Source organism: Aethalodelphis obliquidens, unplaced genomic scaffold, assembly GCF_003676395.1.
Source record: "Aethalodelphis obliquidens isolate GAN/ISIS:26980383/991018 unplaced genomic scaffold, ASM367639v1 scaffold13, whole genome shotgun sequence".
In the NCBI taxonomy this organism is placed as follows: domain Eukaryota; kingdom Metazoa; phylum Chordata; class Mammalia; order Artiodactyla; family Delphinidae; genus Aethalodelphis; species Aethalodelphis obliquidens.
This window is the reverse complement of record NW_020837957.1, coordinates 38,482,933-38,494,274: the sequence shown is the minus strand read 5'-3', so window position 1 is coordinate 38,494,274 and position 11,342 is coordinate 38,482,933. Positions and strand designations below refer to the sequence as shown.

The following is an 11,342-nucleotide window of genomic DNA, read 5'->3' as shown; positions in this document are numbered from 1 at the left end:
AACCCGGGAGCCCCAAGGAACTCTACACACAGATCCTAATACAGGTATGTGTCCCAGGTCCTGTCCCACTCTCTGTCTGGCCCTGCTTAGACTCATCCCTCCAAGTGTACAGTGTACCTCCTCCAGGACTTAAGTAATAAACCTCAATTTCATTTTCCATTTGCTCTCTTTTGTTGAACCATGGCTCACCTTCCAACATCCTGTCACTCCTAGGTTCTATTTAATAAATGTTAATTTAACAAAGTCACAACATCAGTTGAGGAATGTTTCATGCTGAGGATAAGAGAATTTAGGCAGACCTCAATGATTCAACTCAGATCAGTAATCCCCAAACTAACCACAGCTAGTTATTAAGGATATTAGTAAAGTTTAAATGCTTTATGTATTCAGGTTTCAAAGATTTTATATACTAATTTACTTTGTGAAACTAAAGCATGAATAGACTACACAGTATTTTCCAAAATTAATTAGCAAAAGATTCTGTTTTTGAGTATCTTGAAGGGCCAGTGTTCTGGGTAAAATTGATGTAGGCTATTCTTTCTATTAATTGAATTAGCATTCTCTGTATTACTAATTTCAAAATTAAGTACCTTACTTATTTTTAAATTGTATGAATAAGTATGATTTTATTGATTTGGTTCAGCAAAGTATAAACGTTTAGATACTGTGTCCATATGTTTTCTTTCAGGTCTCCATGAAAACCAATTGTTGGTCTTGTAATTTGAACTCTGGAAACTATAATACATATATTATATTGTTAGATATCTTAATTTACATATTGCCACTACAAAAGGTATCCCCTCCAAGGGAGCTTGACAGATGTCAGTTGTTGAAGACATTTTCTCTCCAGACCATGTTATAAATGAAATAATAGTTTGATTTTGAAGGTATACACTTTCAAAAACAGGTGACCAGGTGAGATATATGAAAATTGACTCTATAATTGGATCTAAAGTTGCTACCCTTGACAATTGGATAGTACCTTGTCTGAAGGAATAATAAATTCATAGAAGGGTGTGTGCAGCATGGGGTATAAAATAGTAGTACCCTTTATTTCTGGATGGAAAACAATAAGAGCAAAGAAACAATAATAGTTATGAGGCACAAGCAAAGTGATTTATTAGTATTTTCTCATTTAATTCTACAACATTCCTATGGGTTATAAGTATTATTGCCTCTATTTTTCATATGAAGAAATTCAACTTGGGGATTTAAATACTTGGTATATGAACTAATTTATGTCAGGATCAGAAATGTTAATGCTCTTCATCACTGTATTCTACTCATATTCTTGTCAAAAGCAAAAAAAGTTGTTGCTCTGCATTTTTCTCCATATGGAAATACATGTGTCCAGTGAAGGATACACATTCTAAGAGGGAAAGTTGGTAAATTTTCTTAATGAATGAGCATTCAAATCTTTCTCAGCCCAAGCAATTTCTTTTTGCCTATCCAGTCCCAGTCCTTCCTCTTGGTACATTCCTTTTTACTTCAACCATGCTGTGAATTCTGATAGATAGATAATCTATCTATCTTGCTTTGATTATCACTTCTTTTTGATGACTATGATAACTTTCCTATTACCTTTTCTTGTTTTTCTGCTCTTGGCCCTTATTTAACCTACTCTTTGGGACTGCTAAATGTGTTATTTATTCTATTTTTTTCATTTTTTGAAATTCTTTGGGAGAAAGATATTTTGCAAGTATTCAAAACAATAAAACACAGTAAATGTGGGCAAATGTGTGAACCTAAAGGAAATGGCTCTGCTTTAGGTAAAGCAAAGTGAGGTCAACCATGGACCTATTCCTGAAGAACCTGTTAGCAATGTTGAAAAAAGGCAAATGTCTCCTAGCTATATTTATCAGAAATGGCATTATAAGATTGCTTTTTGACCACTAGTGTCCACTGATTGTTTAAAAATGAAACATAGAAAGACCTTTCACCTAGAAATAATTCTTCAAAGCTGACTCAAATTTGAGGAATTATTTGCCTGGTCTATAATGCAGCTCAGTGTACATATTCTAACATTTATAAATCCAGGTCTCCACTCCCATTACCCAGGTAATTAAAGGTAAATCCTGGATGGAACCTAAAACAACATACAGTAAATCCCCTACATACAAATGAGTTCCCTTCCGAGAGTGCATTCATAAGTCCAATTTGTTTGTTAAGTCCAACAAAGTTAGCCTAGGTACCCAACTAACACAATCGGCTATATAGTACTGTACTGTAATATGTGTATAATAGTTTTCACACAAGTAATACATAAAAAACAAACATAAAAAATAAAGAAAACATTTTTAATCTTACAGTAGCTTGAAAAGTATAGTAGTATAGTATAACAGCTGGCATACAGGGGCTGGCATTGAGTGAACAGACAAGAAGAGTTACTGACTGGAGGAGGGAGAGGAAGTGGGAGATAGTAGAGCTGAGGAATCGTCATTAGTAGGAGACAGAGAGCAAGCTGCAATTTCACTCATGCCTGACATTGATGGAAAATACGTTGGCATCTTTGAAAGTTAGCAACTTGAAGGTTCGTATGTAGGGGACTTACTGTATTTGCTTGATACTAAACTTTCATGAGATTAAATTCAATAAAAATTTATTAATTTGCTAAAAAACTGAATTTTTAGACTTAAATGTTATATTTTAACTAGATTTTTATGCACAATTTAAAAGAGCACAGATAGTGTTAAAATGTTACTTAAATATTTCCTGCTACACTTCCTGTTCCTAAAGACATGGATTTCTGTAATTCCTATTTGTACCTCCAGCACATAGTAGATGCTCTATAAATGCTTTCTTGCCAAAATAAGTATTGTGTAGTTAAGATGAACATTTGTGAGGTTTATATAAATGAATGGTCAAAAATGTGAAGGATACAGATCCTGAAATGAGAGAGAATGCAACAGTTAATACCATGTGTTCTAGGGGACATTTTAAGTGGCATCAATAGACAACAATAATTTGACATTTTTTATCTATATTTATTGATTTCTGCCAGTGGCAAGTCTAATGGCAGTACAAAGTCATAAATAGAATTTAGAGTAGGACTTGGAAATCTATGACACTGTTTAGGTGACTCTCCATTTTAAATAGGCAATTTGTCAGCAACGTGACCTTTAAAATGGCTCGTTTATGTTGTTTTCTTGTTTGCCTTTTTAAGCAATTCACCTAAAAGTGGCATAATTTTTTTCAAGAAGAATTTACCTTTTCTTGACCAGAACATTATTCAGGACAACTAATCTTAAGGCTACAAGGAAAACAAGATAATGAAACTAAAAATATGGGAACCATGGGCTAGATGTTATGCTGAGAGTTCTGAATTTGACAACATAGTTACTAAATTGTTTTAGTTATATTCAAAATTTCTATTTGGTCATAGAACAGATACAATAAACCACACCCTGGATAGGGACTGCATACACAGTTAATGATAAGATTAATCAGAAAATTATGCTTAGAATAAAAATCTATCCATTCTATGAAAATAATGTAATGGTAATGTACCACTTTTGAAATGGAGCAGGACACTATGGGGCCTTCCGAGGACAGACCCCACCCCCTCCCATGTCCTCAGCCTGCATTTGCTTATAGAAAAACTTTAGTCAAAGAAAAAAAAATAATCAGGAGTAAATGCAGACACAAAGGAAAATAGTCCAACAGGACCAAATGTTAATAGTTTAGTCATTAAACAAAGACAAGAACCTTTAGTTCTTCTTCAAGAGCTATAGATAATATTCCGAGCCATAGCCTTTGAATTGTTTTGTAGATACTGAAACCCCCACCAGATCAAAGATGTTAACTACATGATGACCAGACTGTAGCCATGACATAAGCTGCTACAATTCTGAGAACTGGCCTCAAAGAAATGGGAACAAATTAACCCTGGAACTGAAGATTAATTGTACTTAAAAACAATCAAGATGATGCTGATCAGACCACTGTATAACCAATTTCAAGATGACTGTCAGAGCTGACTGTGCTGTTTCTGCATGTAGTCCCCTCCCTCCACCTATACACCCCCGAAACTGCCCTTTAAAAGCTCTTGCCCAGTGATTATCAGTAGAGAGTTGCCCTACGGACATGAGTCCACCCTCTCCCATGGCTGCCAGCCTCCAGAATAAAGCAAACTTTCCTTTCCACCAACCTTGCCTCTTGAGTATTGGCTTTTGAGTGGCAAGCAGTCGGACCTGAGTTTTGATAACACTTTAGCTACATCTTTTCAATATGAACAAAATTATCTGGTGTTTTCATGCCTAAAATCACACCCATAATTTTTATTTTGTCGGTGTTTGGGTCATATTGCCATTAACTAAGCACACAAGCTATTCTGCCTCATTCTGTGGGGTACTCATCATAAGATGGCCATGCAGGAGGCTGTGGAAAATGTTCAAGTGTCCAATCCACACTCCCAGTGCACCTCCTCACAAACCATCAAAGACTGTCATTATTCAATACTATGAAACATATTATCATGAAAGTGCTTTTAAAAATAGATATCCACAATAGCAATTGGATTTTTAAATTAGTCCATGCTTAATAACTATCTATAGGATAATTCATGCTGCTGCACCAATGAAGTATTCATAACTCTCTATGTAAACACTGCAGGAATTAAAAATCAAGAATATCTTTCACACATTTTAGGCAGGTGTCAGTAGTCCTTGACGTTGCCATTTGGCCTAAAGACATTACTGCAGGGGACAATAGAGATACACAAATCTATTTACTTTCTCTGTGTGAAAAGAAAAACCTTCTAGGCAGAGGTTTCAGTTAAGCACATTCATTACCTTTTAACTGATTCTAAATTGCAGTGTGACCTTCCGTATCAATAACCATATCTAGTTAACTGAAACCAGCACAATTTGGGCATATGTGCTGTGAAAAACTTTCCCCTGCATTGGCATATATATATGTGTGTCTGTTTGGGCATGCATGTGCAGCTACACCTGCTATTATAAACCAGGTAGACACAGTAAAAGAGAAAAGCAAATACATTGCTAGAAAAACAGCTAAATAATAAAAACAGACAAATTCCACCCAAATATTTTTCATGTTATACATGGTTAAATAAGGACCATGTTAAAAAATGAAAATTTCTGTTGAATAAAATTATTTGTAATGCCAGAGGTTCCATATATCAGAAAAAGCATGGAAAGTCACTGTGAAATTAAGCATTGTGTTTAAAATTTTAAGCTATGTAGAAAAATTCCACTAAGAGAAAATATGTTTGACTATCTTAGGCTAGGCCACAGTGAGCATAATGTCATAAAAAATTAACTACCACATCAACCACTGTGAGCACTGAAGTATACAAATTATCATTCCCCTAGAAGACTTACTGAAAGCTCTTTCACAGTTACCTGTAGAATGTACACATTTCATCCTACCTTCAAAAAACATAGCCAGAAAGCTCATGTTCCTAAGCCCACAAAGAAAAATGCCATCTTTCAGAACCTTAAGTAGACCTTTCAATTCACCTTACCACTTTACATTCTTCCCTATATCCATTTTTATAGTTCTGTAAAACAAAATAAAAATACAGACAGCAAAGGAATTAACTCATTTTCTCCTTTCAGTTGTTTAGTCAACACTTTATCCCAATTAAACTCATTTTCAGAAAAAATGTTGGAAGCAGTGGGAAATGTAAATGCTTCCAAAATGAGATAAGTAGCATATCCAGTCAGTCCAAGGCCTGACAGGAATACAGTGGCACTGTGATGAACTGGCCATCGTGGGTAGCAAGTACAATATGGTCATTGGCATCACATGAAGAAGTTTAAGTCCAGCCTCCCTGCTCTTTAAATCTTGATTTAGGAGGGAGTATAGAAAATAAGAAGTAGTAAGCCCAGGGCATTTAGTTAAAAATGAAGAGAACATCAAAAGGAACTGTAATCATCAGCCAGTGCAGTGGGATGATAATGAAGAGTGAGATCCTGGAGGTCAAGTAAAGGTGGACTTCAAGAAGTTGGAACCTATGCTGCAGATAGGTCAAATAACACAGAAACTGAGAATTTATCCTTGAATGTTGCCATATCTAAGTTATCGCTGATCTTGGCAAAAACCTTTTGGGGAGGTGCTGGAGGCAAGTGGGAATTTAGGAGAGAACGCGAAAAGGAATGTATACAATGAGTATAGAGAACTCTTTCAAGGTGTTTTTATGTAAAGAGCAGATACTTTGTACAGTAGTTGCAGGAGGGTCTGGGTCAAGGGACACGTTTTCTTAAAGATAAATATGTTATTTAAGTAATGGTGAGAATAAACAAGTTATGAGGAAAAAACTGATGATGTAGAGAGATTAAGAGGGCAAAATTCTAGGAATATTCTTGAGTAGACAAGAAGTGTGATGATCAAGCACACAGATAGAGAGGTTCTCAATATTTTGGAGCAAGGAAAATTCATCAGTTGAAAATGAGGGCAGATAGATAGATGGGTAGAGATGCAAATTGAGCTTGCTTGTAGTAGAGTGTGGAAGTGCTCTGATTTCTACTACTTTTCCCAGTGAAATAGAAAACAAGATCATAAACTAAATGTGAGGAGGAAGGAAGGCATACTGGAAGGCAAAGTATGAAATTGTTTTCTTGGAGAGTGAGAGGGTGAAATGGCATGGGAAAGTGTAAGAGCATTGCCGGGGAAACTTAAGGTTACACCTGTACTTAATTGTCAATAATTTCAAAAGTAGTCAAGCACTACGGCTGTATGTTTCTGCAGCCAGACCTTCCGCAGCTTCTAGGGTGTAGAGTGAAAGGTAATAAAGCTGGATTCAATTGGGGATGAGATTTTTCCTGTTGAGTATGGTAGATGTTATAAGGAGATAGAGACTGTACATGAGGTAATGATTGTGACACCAACAGGACCATGAAATCTAAGTCAGGTAAGGAGGGAAAGAAAGGCACAAGGGGTTGAGAGAGAGTGAAACATATAAAGAACAATAACCAGGAGGTTCTAGTGTGGTCAAGAACTGTGAGAGGATTCTGACAACAGCCTCCTTTCTTTCCAGCTCAAAGACTAGGAAAGTTGAGAATAAGATTGTGAGGTGAGAAGTGAGTTAGACTATCAATGACTAGATTATGATCATGGAGTAATTGATTAAAATAGTGTCCAGGAAAAGGTCATTGTAGAAGATGAGGTCAAGAAAATAAAAGGCAATAGAGGGAATATTTAGGTGACCCTAGAATACACCGAGAGTTATGACAGGAATAAATGTCTGCAAGTGACAATGAGCCCAATGTAGGCAGAGTGCTTAAAACAGTGGACTCTGGAAGCAGGCTGGGCTCTTGAAGGTCAAATTCAGTTTCTAAGACATGAGGCAAGGAAACACGTCATAAAGGAAAACAAACTGGATTGGGATTCAAGCTGGGATTTCAGTCCCAGTTCTACAACCATAGCAATATTTCTGAGTCTGCAAAGTGTGTTGTATTATATAAAGGCACTGGATTAAATGATTCTTAAACCCCATTCAATGTTGAATATTCTATAACTGTAGCAACCATTTTTGTGAAATAGAGAAGGAAGAGTTGGGGAACAAGGGTGAGGGAGAATAAATCCATTTGGGAAAGAGAGTTAAAATCTCCTCTACATATAAGATAGAAAGGAAGCACTGGAACTTGGAGCTCACAATGAATAATAATTGTAATAATAATAATAAATTCCAATAAAAAAATTCTTGGATCCTAAAAAAAATTAAAAAGATAAATACAGTTTCCAAAACTGGTAGAACTGAATACATTACAGAACCTCCCTCTTTCCATATATAAAATTTCAGTAATAATAACAGTAATAATATCTACTTTAAAGTGTTTTGTGAGAATTAAATGAGTGAATAATGTGTCTGTTAGTGGCTCCATAAAAATATTATATGTCTTTCTCTCCTCTGCCTTACATGATCATCTCCCTCTTCTACCATTAGCTGACACGTTTTTATTTTTCCTATTAAAACAAAATAAACTCAATCTAAAAAGACTACATTCTGTAAGATTCCAACTATAAATATGACCTTCTAGAAAAGGCAAAACTGTGGAGACAGTAAAAATATCAGTGGTTGCCAAGGGTTAGTGGGGAGAGAGGGATGAATAGGCAGAGCACAGAAGCTTGTTAGGGCAGTGGAAGTACTCTGTATGATACTATAATGGTGGAGGCATGTCATTATACATTTGTCCAAACCGGTAGAATGTACAGCACCAAGAGTGAATCCTAATGTAAGCTGTGGACTTGGGTGATAATGATATATCAATGTAAGTTCATCGATTGTAACAAATGTACCACTCTTGTTGGGGATGTTGGTAATGCAGGAGGCTGTGCATATGTGCAGGCAGAGGAGGATATAGGAAATCTCATTACCTTCCCCTCAATTTTGCTTTGAAACTAAAACTGCTCTAAAAATAAAGTTTATTAAAAAACAAAAACATAAAAACAACTGAACAACAGTCTTGACTGCCTCTTCCCCTTTGGCTGATACACAACTTGCCTAACATTTTTATTTCTAGCCCACTTTTATTTCTTTTCTTTCTTTTTACTGAGATAATTTTTTGTTTCTTTTTGCAGCAAAATTCCTTGCACAGTTGTCTACACTTATTGCTTCCAAATAATCCCCTCATTTTCTTTTTTAAACCAACTCCAAATAGAGGGATTTTTTTTCCTCCTTGAAAATGTTTTTTTTCTAAAAGCCATCAATAATATTTATGTTTCTAAATCTAATGGCCAAGTTTCTATTATTGTTGACCTAGCAGCAGCATATAATACAGTTGTTCATTCTCTTCTTAAAATATTTTATTCTATGGTTTCCTGGACACCACATTCTCATTGTCTTCCCCTTTTCATTTTGGTTGCATATCTTCAGGCTCTTTGCTGATTCCTCCATCTCTCCCTAACGTTTTGTTTGTTTGTTTGTTCACAAATTCTTTATATTTCCAGCTGTTGAGACAATACTTTTGAGAGTTGAGGTTACCTCTAGCGGCAAAACCAGAGCCAGCTCTTAAGCAGCCAGAATGCTATGGTAATGGAATATGTGACCATTTCTCTTTTAGAACCTTCTTTGTTCTCTGCTTCCAGAAGTTGTAGACATCTATTTAGTTTGATTATCTGTCGTCCTAATGAAGCTGTATCTACAACAGTCATGTCATCTGAAGTTCCTTCAACCATTGTACCTATATTTGAAATACTATACATGGAGTCAGTTCTGACCAGCTGTCCATTTTGGCAAACAGCATTTTAACTCATAGAGCACTCTCTTTTTAGCCTGACAATTGCATGGATTTCTTCATTTTGAGGGGTTGGAGGAGGTCTTTCTAAATCCATAAAATCTAGTAGTCTTTCACTTAGCATAAGCACAGGAGGTGGTGTTTTTAGTGCCAGTGGTTTAAAGGGGGTTGACTGCATAAGTTCAAGATCTGCTGGTCTTGAAAGTGGAATGTCTTCATTATTTCCTGATACAACAATTCTCCCTGGAACCTGCATAATCACACAAGCATTTGAAGCTCCTTCTCAGAATCCTTGTTCAAGGTCAGCATTTGGTGGTGCTACCTTTAATTTTTCCAGGACCTTCAATTCGCTGACCAATACCTTTGGTGTATTCCATTTCATACTGAATTCAACTAATTTCTACCACCTCAGCAGCAGTGGGAGAAGGAAATGCTGCCCCACTCATTAAATGTGTACCAACTACTGCTTGCTTTTTGGCATTATCTGCTTCTGTGCTTCATATTAAATCCTTTAACTTGCTTATGTATGTGCTGGATTTTCAGCCACTTTTGTGCCCCTGGGCCTGCTGGAGGGTCTCTGGTGAGGGCCACTGACTGCTGGCTCCCAGAGGCAATTGGCCAAGCACAGGGAAGTCCTCCTTAATTTTTGAATATTAAAATACCCTGGGGTTCAGTCCATGTTTCTCTTCTCTATCTATATTCACATCCTTGGTAATCTCTTCTAGTCACATGTTTTAAATTTTCTCAGCAGGCTAATGACTCCTATATTCATATCTCTTGTCCAGTTCCTATTCTTGAGCTTCAGTTGTTATAACTAATTCTCTGCTCAAAACTTGCAGCACTTGTAGTTTCCCATATCTCATTTAATGACAAGTCCATTCTTTAAGTGGCTCAAGCCAGAAATCTTGAGATCATCTTTAATTTCATTTTTTTCTCACACTTTGCATTCAAACCATATGAGTCCTTGGATTCATCTAATATACCCTTGATTCCTCCCATCTATGAAGAAATAGCCTATATCAGAAAACAAGCATCATTGTGGGAACAACTAAAAATTGAACAAATACAACACATACACATACATACACACACACACACACACACACACACACACACACACACACACACACACACAGCTTTTGTAAGCAGCAGAGAACAACTGAGTCAGCTAGACTCCAGGAGAAACAAAGATCTCAAAGAAAAAGGAAAAATTACATTGCATTTTCCCCTTAAGAATTTGCCAATTTTAATGGAAGAAACTAAGGGAACAAACAGAAAATAGCAGTTCAGAGTTGCTGACAATTGCATGGCCAGGGAGGAGAAACAAAAACCTGTTCGGGGTTCACCAATTAGGGGATATTTTGGAAATATCAGGTTGTTATTTGAAAGTTCTGGAGGAACTCTAGGAGTAAAGGAAAATTGGAAATAGACAAGTTCTTCAGGATGACTGAAATTCAGTCTCAGATTATATCAAACCTTGTTGGATCAAGGTTATTTGCTTTTCTCTAACTACCTGACAGGAATTCTTTAAAAATTACATCTTCTTTTTGAGGAAGGTAGTATCATCCTGAAGCTCTGAATTTCAAATACAATCTCCAGAATTTAGTTAAAATGTAACAAGTATGCAAAAAAATCCACAAAAAAGCAAAAGAAACAAACTAAAAAACAGAAGCAAATGGTCAAATCCAAGAGAAAAAAATTGGAGTTACCATACACAGACTTTAAAGTTACTGTGATTAGTATGTTGGCTAAAATATATGACAAGATGGAGAATATCACCAGAAAATAATGCATATTTTGGAATTGAAAATTACAATATTTACAATAAATGACTTCACAGATAGATTTAACCACACATTGAACAAGTATAAAACTAGTGAACTGACCTTTAGGTGAGTAAAAATGTCCAATGTAAAACACACAGAGAAAAAAAGAATTATAAGAAACACCCAATGTATGAGACATGGGTAAAATTTGTAATATAGCTGTAATGTGATCTTTGAATGGGATGAGTGAGAGAAGGGGCAGAAGCAATACGAGAAAAGCAACTGGGAATTTTCACAACTGGCAGAAAAAAATTAAACTACAAATTAAGGAAGCTCTACAAAGGCAAGAAGGAGATATAAAAGGACCTCTGCACCT

General features: G+C 36.0%; 1 pseudogene; it reads right to left on the bottom strand.

Annotated features, from left to right (window-relative positions):
- Positions 1-8,949: 8,949 nt before the first annotated feature.
- On the bottom strand, positions 8,950-9,726 carry LOC113624612 (mitochondrial fission factor pseudogene; annotated as a pseudogene).
- Positions 9,727-11,342: the final 1,616 nt, after the last annotated feature.